This window comes from Cupressus sempervirens, chromosome 4, assembly GCF_028749045.1.
Source record: "Cupressus sempervirens isolate cs-2001-9-10 chromosome 4, ASM2874904v1, whole genome shotgun sequence".
NCBI lineage: Eukaryota > Viridiplantae > Streptophyta > Pinopsida > Cupressales > Cupressaceae > Cupressus > Cupressus sempervirens.
The window spans coordinates 407,446,712-407,460,317 of NC_143121.1; positions in this window are offsets into that span (position 1 = coordinate 407,446,712).

Genomic DNA, 13,606 nt, shown 5'->3' on the forward strand with positions numbered 1-13,606 from the left:
ATAGAAAAAGAAGAGAAGTAGAAGAGGATAGAGGAATAAGGAAGAATTAGATTAAGAACCTTTGCCATGTTAGCAGTGATGAGGATATGAGAATAATATTGAGTGGTATTGATCCCTTTTTGAGGATCAAAAGAAGAACATTTTTTTTGATAGGTGGAAATTATGAGGAAGTGAATTAGGAGACAAAGAAAGCTATTGTCAAATTCATGACCTCTGTATCCATAATTTCTATATAGAGTAAGTAGTTAGGGGGAGATATCCCTATGTCAATGAAGAAGAATGTACCTACATTTGTGGAAGAGGCATCCACAAACATTGTGATGTTAACTTAATTGCCACATATGACAATTGATACTGAAACCATGCAAGTGGACTATACACAAATAATAGTTGATGATAAGGAAGATCCTTTTAAGGATATGGAACAAAAATTGTTGGAAATATGAGTCACTAATCCAACACAAATAAGGAAGAAGATGAAGAAGAAAATAAAAAGAAGGGAGAATAAGAAAATAGAAATGAGGAGGAAGAAGAAGAAGAAGAGAAAAAAAAAAGGAGAAGAAGAAGGCAATAGAAAGAAAGAAGAAATGAAGAGGCAGGTAGAGAAAGAAAAAGATGAAAGAGTAGGGAAAAATTAGAAGGGTGTCATGCATGAATCTTTATTCCAACCTCATCTCAAGCATGTTGTAAGAGAGTTTGACAGAGTTGAATATCATCATGAAGGAGACATCTTGCTAACACCTATGAAGGAAATGTATTATGTGATAACAAAATGATCTATTACATGTGATGATGATGATGATCAAAAGGTACTCATATGATCATCCTCAAGAAAGTTGTTGGAGAAGAATAAAAAGATTAGAAATCTTGAGAAGACCTAGGAAAAGGTTGTTGAGAAACTTGAAAAGAGAGTCACAGTTAGAGAAAGATTTATAATTAAGGGAAGAGGAGTTAGTGAGGCATTTTGATAAGGAATTCACTACCTTATCAGTTATTACATCAATTCAAGCCTAGATAAATCATTATGTGGAGTTATTTTCTACCATTTGTAACAATGTGAGAAATGACGTATAGAGCCTTGATACCAATATCAAGCAATTAAGGAGATGTTTAGAAGAAGGAAGAAAATTAAATGGATCCAAAAAAATGTCATACAAATATTTGAAAGATATGGATGATGAGATAAGTTAAAAGGTGAATGAACTTCAAACACTAACATGAACATTGCAGCAATCCAATACATTGATTGAAGATATTTACATATCCAAAGTTCATGATGATATAAGAATCTTTGAACTCTAGAAAGAAAGAGTGATCAAAAGGTTCTCTCTACTTAGAGAACACCTAACAGCAAAGGTCATTACTATATAGAAGAATTTTGACGAGTTCCTTTTAGCTCTGGCATCATATGAAAAAATTTCCTACACAAATTTAAATGCAGTGGAGGTAGCCTCTTATGGCTTATGTGCACTTCTTAGGACTATAGAGGTAGCGAGAGACACATGATGGAGAGAATTTGTGTTGTTGAAGATAAGTTTTGTAGATTTTCTTTCCAAAATTTCAAATTAAGAGAGGTAATATTTTTTTGGTTGTATATATATATTTTGACACCTTTGCCATTGATGTGAAAGGGGGAGAAGTATAAGGAAAATTGTATAGAAGGGATAAATATAGGAATACAAATATTTGATGTATATAGAAATGAGAAGAAACAACTATTGTTAGAGGAGAGATAAGGAAATATGGTTATAAATTTGATGATACACAAGTTTTTAATTTTGAAGTTTTTGGAAGTTTTGTAAGCCAACAATTTTGAAATTTTTTATCAACATTTTCAGACTTAGCCAATTTCCATGTGTTGCCATCAATGCCAAAGGGGGAGATTGTTGGTAATATAGATAAGTAGGATAATTTGATATAGTGATGAAGTTATCATTTATGGAAACATATATCTTATGGTAGGAAGGCACATTGTACAATTAAGATTTCCACATTTACACATGGAATAATGTCTAAGTGTTAGATAGTTATCTAGCATAGAAGGAACAATGTTGATGTGTAGGAAATATGGGGTAATATTTGGAACATGCACATTTAAGGAGAGGTAGTGCACTAGGTCAGGATGACCTGACTAAGTAGATAAGCTTGTAAGAATAGTATAGAAGGAGTTATGCAATAAACAACTATAAAGGTAATGAACAAAGTAGAACATAACATATCAATAATTGAGCAATTAAAGGTTAAAGAATTACTTTGTATACAAAATAATTATTTAAAAAATTAGGGATGACATCCAAGATGTTAAAAATAAGTAAGAAATAATAAATTTTTTATGTTGATAAAAGATCAACCCCATAGCTCCCAAGAATTACCCGCATGCAAACACCTATCATAGGAAGAGAGAAGATAAACCTATGGAGGTTGGAATTCCTAGATCCATAGATGAGACATTATTGATGAGCAAAAAGAGATATTGCTATAATCAAAATTAAATGAATAAATTATAAAGAGATCAATCCTTATAAAATGAGATCAAAACCCTAACAAGGTAAAACCTAAGTTGCATGATAATAATTAATTATTATATGCCCAAATTTTAGCTTAAGAAAACTAGAGATAATAAGTGACTTAGTAATTAAATCAATATGATTTAATTAATAAGAGAATACTTTATTACTCTAACACCCCCCTTAAGATAAACTTAGGGATTTTTTAAATGCCTAAAAATTACTACTGAACGTAAATTTGGGTCTCGACATCAAAGCTTGATGAGGTACCCAAGCACAATCACATCTCTGAAAAGAGGAAGAAAAGAGAGAACCATATGGAAAAAACTCTACTCTAAAAATAGATGGAAATAATTCTAAAAAAATTATTGAAGGAATGAAGAACCCTCCACACTAGGGAATATCATAGAAGATAGGAAGAAAATATGATTATGAAAAACACCACTAAAGGATGAAGTTGCAAATATTGTAAAACTGCTTATATGAAGAACTCCATTATGTAGAACATGACTGGGTAAAAAAGACTAAGTCTGAAGAGATGATCAATTAAAGATGGAAGGTATCTCCATGGCCTCCAAAAAAAGGAATGAAAGAATTTCTAGATGGTAAATGATACATCTCACTAAAATCCATAGGTATCTATCCACTACAATCACCTAGTACATTGGATCAAATACTACATACATAGCTCATTCCACCAAACCTAGAAAGCAATAGAACCAACATAATCCCCCAATAATTTTGTGAGGGAAGGCATAAACACAAAAATTAAATGAAATATTTCCTATAGGAAAAAGAACCAAAAACATCAAGAGTGGAAAAGAAGTACAAACACCTATAATGGCACGTATGATCAACACATCATGAGGATAATGTCATGGAAGGAATACTCTCTTGAAAAAAGAATATTGTGAATTTAGCTAACATGAAACCCCCTAAGGAAATTTCTAATGCAGTGCAAGTACAAAAAAACACAAAGATGTGCAAGATCATGAAATGTAATAGAGTGACACTTTATCTCATTGTGTTTGTAAGAATACTACAAAAAGATGTCAACAAATATCAAAAGAGACATAAAGCTAATAGAACATATAGTACAACCCATGAGAAATAATATGAAGAAATCAAATTGGTCCCTAGATTTGAAACAACTAAGATATTCAAAAAATGCAAAAGACTAAATAGAATGTTCCGAGAGCAGAATCTAGAAAATAACTATCATCTTTGGAAACATCTCTCAAAGACCTCTCCAAAGATATAAGGAATTCCCAAATCAAAGATCAGATGCTCAAGATATTTCTTTGAGAGTGAAAAATAGAACTCCTAGGTAACTTTGATAGAAAAATAGCCATAAAAAAGCACCAAAATTGAAAATTACTTGCACCACTAGAATGGGCTCAAAAATTGCTTTCAAATGATATGTCATTTGAAAAAAACAGAGTCTAGATGAGCAAGTTATGATCAAAAAATAGATGGAAGGGAAAAATTTAAAAACTATTGCCTCAAGATTTATGCCAAAATGCCTTAGTAAATGGCCTACTAGCACCATAAATTACCTCAAGAGCTATGCCAAATTGCATTGGTTTCCATCCCAAAAAAACTCAGTTTTTATGCCTAAAATATTGATTTTCACACTGAATAAATGATGATTTTCTAAAAAAGCCTCACTTTTTGTACCAATAATCCTAATTTCTATGCTAAAAAATTTTGATTTTTGTGCCCAAAATCTTTATTTTTGTGCCAAGAAACCTTGATTTTTTAGCATAAAATTATTGATTTCTATGCTAAAAATTACAAAATCACTACCTTAGGAAACGTGCCCAATTTGGGAGATATATATGTTTTTTTGCCTCAAATTCCAACTATGTCCAAATTGGACAAATTTTATATGAAAATATGGTGACCCCCAAATCCAATAAAAAATACTCTAAACAATGAAACCCTCTAAAAAAAACATAGATCTGAAAACCAATGCCAACTATCTCACAAACAGAATATGGGCATGAAGATTTGGAGCTTTGATACCATGTTAAAGTTGATGAAGGATCAACCCCATAGCTCCCAATAACCACCTACATGTAAACTTGTCACATAAAGAGAGAAGAAAAAGTTATGCAAGCTAGAATTCCTAGATCCATAGATGAGACATTCTTGATGAGAAAAAAAAGAGATTTTTATAATCAAAAGTGAATGAAAAAATTACAAAGAGATCAATCCTTATAAAAGGAGATCAAAACCCTGACAAGGTAAAACATAGGTTGCATGATAATAATTAATAAAAGAATTAATTTTTATATGCCCAAAGTTTAGCTTACGTAAACTAGAGATAATAAGTGAACTAGTAAATAAATCAATACAATTTAATAAATAAAAAATACTTTATTACTGTAACATTAATTTTGTATTTAGCAAGTGTGTGAAAGCTTGAAGGCCGACTAGGCAAGTTTTGTAAAATCTAAAGGTGTAAAGGAATGATTGTATTATGTGGAGTAATGTGCAAGTTCTATGATTTATGCAAAGTGATATGCCAACTATATTGATGTGAATTATGATATATGATTAAAGATATGCAAAGAGTAGAAATGAAAAGATTAGATATTGAAGATATCAATAGTAAAGAGGTTTTTGTATCAATCTCTTTTTTTATAAAGGAACTGTATTGTATAATTGCATGTTTGGGCAATGAGCTCATCTTCCATACATTATGTAATTATATATACCAACTCCTAATAAGGTTAGGCTTTTAATAGGGCCTAGTCCTCTAAAAAGGACTGAGGCACTATATGTACTTAATAGTTTCCTAATAAGGTCAATGTTGTTAATAGGATATTTTTGTTTAGTGGATCATCTTGTGGGTACCAATTGACATTAAGGTCAATTTTTCTATTAGTGAATTAACACTTAGTAAATTGGTTACATTGCTATTGAGCTGTGTAGTTGCTACCAAGCTTATCATTCATCCAAAAGTGTTAACCAAGTGTTTTAGTTGCTACCAAGCTAAGTAGTTAGAATGCAATTCATACTGAGCTTCATGATGTCTACCAAGCATCTGAGATAGTTTATAGTATAGCCTAAGCATAGTAGTGTCTACCGAGCTATCTAGTAGAAGTAATAAAGATCTTAATGCTAACCAAGCTCTATAGTGTTAACCAAGTCTTACTATGTCTACTGAGATCATAGTGTTAACGAAGTGAATCCAGTGTTGACTGAGTCATATAGTGTCAACTAAGTGATTCAGCATCTACCAAGTTTCTTAGTGTTCACTAAGTCATACAGAGCTGACCAAGTTTGTGTTATTCAAAGTGAATAGTTAGGATTAGGCTTCAACTTTAACCTAGTTCTAGAGTTTTTTGAGCATTGATAGTGTTTGTTGGGTGTCAAAACATCACCGAGTTTTTCTTCTAAACCCAAGTTACATCAATGGGCCGACTTTGTGAATTATGATGAATTTGGTATTGTAGCCAACACTAGTAAGTCATTAATTAGATTGATATATGTAATTTATTATATCATATCCAAATAAAAAATTTAATTGAGTATGTGAAGAAGTATAACCAAAAGAGTGTGAATTGAAGGCTACAAGCAGTATATGATAAAGAAGAGACTTATCTATCACAGTTAGGTGACTATTGCAATTCAAGGAATTTGATTTAGAAAAACATAGTTATAAATTAGAGACCAGCCATGGACTCATTCTAACAAGTGCATCAATCAAATCCTTTAACTGGGTGGACTTAATAGTCTTTTGAAAAATCTCCTAACTGAGTGCATACTTCATTAAATGTTTACAAAACCTTTAATGAGATGGACCTCACAGTCCTTATTGCTCCTAATAGGGAAGATCATTAGAAGTGGTCAGTTGTAAGCCTTAATAGGCCAACTTTATACTGCATTACTAAATGTTGTGGGTGTCATCCCCACCCCATTTTTACTTTCTAATTGGAAGGTTTATGGGTCACCATATCTTGTGTCAAAGGGTTATGAATATTCTATTGCTTTCATTCTTTCATGTAGGCAATTAGATCAGAATAATAAATGAAGGATTAATTAGGAAGTGAGCTAAAGTTTTATTGGTTCTTGATTCACCCATCCCATCTCAATAATCTATCCTACCTTATATTTCCAAAAATTGGTATCAGAGCTATTGGTTCTCATGTTAGAAGTTTAAATAGCTTGAAAAAATATTAGAGGAAATGGAGGTATATAGGCTAGAAAAGGATATTGAGAATGAAAAAATGGATCTTGAATTAGTTATTTGAGAACTCAAGACAAAAAAAGAGAAACTCTCTCAATAATTGCAAATAAGGAAAGATCTTGTAGCACAAATCGATGACTATCTCTACATTGAAGAAATAATTGAAGACTTATGTCCAAAAAGAAATTTAGGTAAAGCTAATGCATCAATCAAAGATCTACTTGAGAAGAATTCTAATCTCCAAGAATAAGTCATAAAGATGAAAAGAGATAAAGAAATCTAATTAGTCAGATTATGTGAAGTCATGGACTAAAAGGACAAAGTCAAAGAGAGATAGAAGAAAAGGATAATGGAATTCAACAAATATCACTTCAGCAAGAAAACTTTATTGATCAACTTAATGATGCAAATCAAGAGCTTATCAATCTAAGAACAAAGAATGAAAGACTGCAAAATAATCTTAGTATTGAAAAGAAAACTAATGAGAGAATGATGAAATCTAAAAAAAGTATGAATTAGTTGAATGAGAAAATTCAATATAGACATAAAGGAAAAGCTAGATTAGGATATACACAAGAAGGTGAATCATCTCATAAAGGATTTCAAAAGAATAAAAGAACTACTTCCAATAATTATGGTAGGATAGAGCATACATTAAATAAGTGTTCAAGCAATGGTAAAAAAAATTTGACATAAAATGCTACAATTGAAACAAGCATGGTCATAGAGAAAGTGAATGCATACAGAAACCTAAGTTTGAAGAAAAGTGTCACAATTGCAACAAGGACACAAATCTTGAGAGTGTAAGAAAAAGAAGTGTAACCCAACAGAGAAAATTGTGAGAGAAATATTTGGTTGGTATTACAACACATGGTGTAGATGTCACTATTGTGATGAGTTTGGGAACATTGGAGAAAAATTTGTGAAACATCACATAAGGAAAAGAGACACTACAAAGAAATGTTTTGTTTGTACAGAACTTGGACATCTTGTTAATAACTTTATGAACAAAGGTATAATTGAAGATGAAAAGAGAACCAAAGCTAATAGTATCAAAAAATAAATGAGGTAGCAATGGCTACAATAATCTCCACATAACACAAGCCAAAGTCCTGAATACATGGACACCCAAGTCAATGAATTGGGTGGCACAATATCCTTAACTTAGTTCCCTATGGAGATCATTGGAATTGTTATCAAAAAAAGTAATCAAACATCAATTATAGCTAGCAATTAGAAGGATCCATATCAGCATTCAAGATGCATAATGATCATCATGTGATGATCGAAGTTTAGGACCTTACCAAGAAAGGTCAGGTCGCATATCTTTTTCAGGATGAATATGTCAAGTTGGTAGTTACTATTGATTAAGGAGACCTTATTGAGTTGATTGTTTCTTTTGAGAATTAAAGACCAAAATGAGTGGAGAAAAACCTATCACAGAGTGTACATATGTATGAAGCATTAATGGTGATTGTAAAGATTAAAATTTATTAAAAGGAGGAAATCAAATGTATTATTTCACCATGAATTTTCAAAGCATAGACCATGGAGAGAATTCAGAGCCTCTGAGTGATTTTAAAAATTTATTTTGAAAATTAATCCAATGTTTGAAACCCTACTAAGTGATGACATCTTCAAGTAGCAAGGTTAAGAAAGGTTCTAAAATGTTGATTTTTGGAGTTGATTGCAAAGTTCTTGGATTCAAATTAAGTCTAACAATTGCAAAGGCACTTGACCTTGCTGGAGCACAATATCAAATTCCACCCAAGGTACTTCTTGTTCACAAAGTTCATTTATTTTATCATTGTTCTATTTAGGAGCTTGGAACTCTAGAGATGAATGAACCATACAATGAACTATGTGTGGATGGTAGTCTAAAACTTGAACGCAAACATTTGGAGACAAAGGCTTTGATGCATAATTTTCATATGTTGACAGATTTCAAGTGAATTGGATCAGACTCATCCTCAACATGTTCATAACATGTAGTTATTTTTAGATCACCCTATTTTGATAACCAAGAAGATGATACACAAGATTATTGGATTACCCATGTTGAGTAAGGAAAAGACCACTAAAACTTTAGGTCAAGTTGAAATGAAAAAGAGGACTCTTTCCAAATAGGATGAAAGAGGCATGAAACTTAGTGGTGTGAGTGACATGGAATTGAAGTTTGACATTCATGTGATAGCTCACAAAATCTACAACTCAAGTCAGTTGAACATTATGTCATGTGAAGTAGTTAACCTCACATACAAGGTGGTAAAGAAAAATTTGTCCTTCAAACTTGCTAAGCTGATCTTGAATCAATTAAGAAAGAATATGGAAAGCATCCAAGCATAAAATAATAATCCATGTAAATTTGGTTCTCTCTTGACATGTTTATTTTTCTATGTTCATAAGATTTTCCTTTCTAAAGGTATTGTAGTATGGAAGAAAAATACCCTTTAATACTATACCAAATAAATGAATTTATAGAAGAGATGAGAGAAATATTTGATAGCATTATGGGAAACTATTTTGAGACATTTAAGGAGAAAATGTAGGAAAAATTTAGGATACCTAGGAAACTTGTAGAATATTATGAGCAGGAGATATGTTTCATTGTTGACTATGACAAGGTTTACATTCAAGCAATCAAACCTAGAGTGGCATGGGTTAAGCCTCCCAAATATGAGGTTAACATTGATGACACTAAAGATGTTGTTGAAGCTCTATTGAATGAGCCTATGGATCCTAAATCAACTTATTTTGGTACTTATGAAGAGGCTAAGACCAGAATTGATCTTGAGATCAAGTTACACCAAGCATTAAGTAGAGGAAGGAAAAGGATTGAGAAAATAATGAAGAATAATAAGTAATTAGGATCTCCTCTCTTGATTGCTAATGGAAAATGAAATGATATTGAAGATGAAGATGAAGATGAAGTAGAGGAAGAAGAACCTGAGGAAGAGGATCCTCCAATGAAGAAAGGAAAGGTTATTACAACCAAACCTACCAAGTCTTCCCTTGCTATATTTATAAGGAGATCTGCCAAATCAAAGAGGAAACTAAAGTTGGTCAAAGAAGATGAAGCTAAATAGATTATCTTTCAAAAGTCTGCCCCTACTCTTGAAGAAATATTGAATAAGATGGAACAAGCAATAGGTATGACATATTTTAAATCTCTTAAGTATGAGACTAAGAGTGAAGAAGAGAGAAAAAAAATTTTGGATACCCTTGTGACAAAATTGGGTAAGAGGAAGTATTCATCTAATGAGCTTACACAACAAGTTCCTAATGAAATTTTGAAAGTAGCTAGACCTAAATTGGATACTACATTAAAATTTTCCAAAGACATCATTAAACATACTTTGAGATAGCTTCTACCAAGTCTTAGTGAGAAAGAGGTGAAGGAATCATTGAGAGAAAATGAAAAGAAGCTCACACCCAAATTGAATACATGTATAATACTACTAATGAAAAATAAATTTGTGGTGAAGTCTATTACTACCACATGGAAAATATCTATGGGCTTTACAAGCCTAGTGACTATTTTGTGCATGTTTATGATAAAGATGGTGAACATGATGATGTTGAAGAAGAAGTAGAAATCATAGATGATTAATAAGAAGAGCAAGAAGCCACTAGAGGAAGTCTTCCATAAATATAGAGTATTGGGGAAAAAATGAAAAAAAGATTGCAACATTAGTTATGACTCCCTTTCTTTACTCTTTGAGAAAATCCTTTGTGCAATCAGCCTCTTAGAAGGCTTCTAACGAGTTGGTTGAATTCAAATTTACTACACCAAGCACACAACCAATCTTTGGAATTTCTATATTGAGTAATTCAATGATTGAAGTTTCGTGTACTTCATTTTCTAAGAAGCAAGTCTTCCTAACATCAGACTTGACATAGAAACAACAAGGTATTCCTATTGTTAATGTTATTTTTTATGTTAGTATTGTTGGTACTATTCCTACTTTTTCAACCTTTGTTTCCATTATGGCTAGTGCAATAAAAATTAAGAGTCAATCTCAACCAAACACTAAAGTTCTAGATAAGGGAAAATAAATTGTTAATTCTACCATTCCAAATATTAAGGTTAAAGAAGAGGAAGAAATTGATCTAGATGACAATATTGTTATTCCAAATTGGGAAGAGATGGATACCATTGGTGAAATTCAATAGAAAAGAGCCAAGCAAATAAAGCTTAAAGAAGAGAGGAATAATATTAATCAAGTCCTTGAGGACATAAAGATAATTTTTTTTTATGATTTGAATATTGAGGTTAATGGGAAACAACCTATTCTGGATTAGTTAGCTGAAAATATCCACAAATACAATGAAGAACTAAATCAACAAGAAAAAATGTCGCAAAGTGCTGAGAAAAATTTTGAAAATCAATTTTTGGAACAAGTAGCATAGAAGATTTTTATTGATCAAGTAGAGTTTTCAACTATTCTTATTTCATTGGAAATATCTATAAATAATATTATTTTTTTATTTGTAAAGTAACACATCTATCTTTACAAGGGAAATCAAGGATAAATTATTCAAGATAGCTGAGGATATAAAGGAAAGTGCACACCAATTGTCACTTGATTCTAGTTGTAGCTATGGACACTTTATAAAGATAAGATACTTAACAAATCTACAAGTAGAATTGTTGAGGGAAGAAGCAAAAATTAGGGCCACACTTGCAAAAATTCAAGGCATGGTTCTTCCAAACATGGATGCACTAGAAAAATGCATTGCACATGAAAAGACACTCAACCATGACAACAAATTCTTCATATCTAACCACATGATGGATCTATTAGTAGAGGTACAAATAGCCTTGCATTCAAGTAAGGATTGCAAGAGAACTAGGACATGACTATGACAATGATTTTGAAGGTACAAACTAACTCCTTGTCACATTTTGGTATTAACTTGTAGATATTATACACTTTTGACATTTATGTCAAAAAGGGGGAGAAGTAAATATTATTAGGGGAGAAGATATGTATACTATTAATAAATGGAGAGAAAAAGATTATGTAGATTATCATACTCTAGATAAATGTATAGGGAAAAGATATATGTATGGGAGAGAGTAGTACTATGCAAATAAATGTACAACCAAGTAGTAAAAATTTTTACAAAAGAAATTTTGAAAAACCATAAAAAACAAAGTAATTTACCAAGGTATACTAGTAGTAAGTCAAAATTGAAATGAAGACAAAAAAATTTGATAAAAGGAAGTTTCTAACTTGTAATTTTGAGAATTCAAATTTTGGTTTGATAAGTGTTTTTGTCAAAAATGCCAAAGTTGGAGATTGTCAAAATTAGGGTCAATTTTTCTATTAGTGACTTAACACTTAGTTAGTTGGTTAAATTGCTATCAAGCTCTTTAGTTAGTATCAAGCTATCATTCATCAAGTAGTGTTAACCAAGTTTTCTAGTTTCTACTAAGATAACTAGTCAGAATGAAGTTCATACCAAGCTTCATAGTATCTACCAAGCATCTGAGATAATTCACAATATAGCCTAAGCATAGCATTTTCTACCAAGATATATAGTAGAAGTGAAGATCTTAGTGCTAATTGAGCTCTATAGTATTAACCAGATTCTAAAGTTTCTACTAAGCCCACAGTGTTAGTGAAGTAAATCTAGTGCTAACTGAGTCATGCAATGTCAACCTAGTGATTCAACATCTATCAATTTTATCAATGTTCACTAAGTCATACAGAGGTGGCTGAGTTTGTGCTACTTGAAGTGATTAGTATGGACCAAGATTCAACTTCAACTAAGTGCTAGAGTTTATCAAGCACTAATAGTGTTTGTCAAATGTTAGAACATTATTGAGTTTTTCCTCCAAACCTGAGCTGCAACAATGGGATGACTTTGTGAATTATGATGAATTTGGTATTGTATCCAACTCTAGTAAGTGAATAATTGGATTGATATATATGTAATGTATTCTCTCAAAGAAGGAATTTAATTAAGTATGTGAAGAAGTATAAATAGAAGAGTTTGAATTGAAGGCTACAAGTAGAGTAGAGACTTATCTATCATAGCCCGTTGATCATTGTAATTCAAGGAATCTCATTTTGTAAATCATAGTTGTAAATTAGATATTAGCCATTGATTCATTCTAATAGGTGCATTAATCAAATACTTCAACTAAGTGGAGTTAACAATCTTTTTCTATATCTCCTAATAGAGTGCATACTTCATTGTATGTTTGTAAATCCTCTAATAATGTGGACCTCATAGTTCTTATTGATCCTAATAGGGAAGATCATAAAAAATGGTCAATTATAATCTTTACTATGCCAACTTTATATTGTAGTACTAGAGCTTTTGGGCATCATCCCCACCCTAGTTTTACTTCCTACTTGGAAGGTTTCTTAGTCACCATATCTTGTGTCAAAGTGTTATGATTTTTTTATTTCTTTTATTCTTTCATGCATGCAATTAGATCATACTAATATATGAAGGATTAATTGGGAAGTGAGTTAAAGTTATATTTGTTCTTGATTCACCCCTCCCCTCTTAGTAACCTAGCCTACCTTATATTTCCAATAGTACTATCCCCACCAGGGTTTCACTTCCCTAGTTAACAAAATATGGTGTTATGAGTTCTATGTGTGTAAGGTTAGTATTACTACTCAACATGTTAGTTTACTCTCATATGCATGTCATATAGTAATTAGCAATATTTAGTTTATGGCTAAAGTTTGTCAAACAATGATTAACTGCCCCTCTTAGTATCCTTTATTTCTAACAAATATTTCTAACCATGAAGTTTAATACCTACCAATTTTTCACATTTTCTAGAATTAAGGGCCTAATTTGTACCTCAACCTTGGATACTCTTGCAAAAGTTATATCCTCAAGTTTTATAGCCACATTTGCCAATAGTTCTACCATGTTA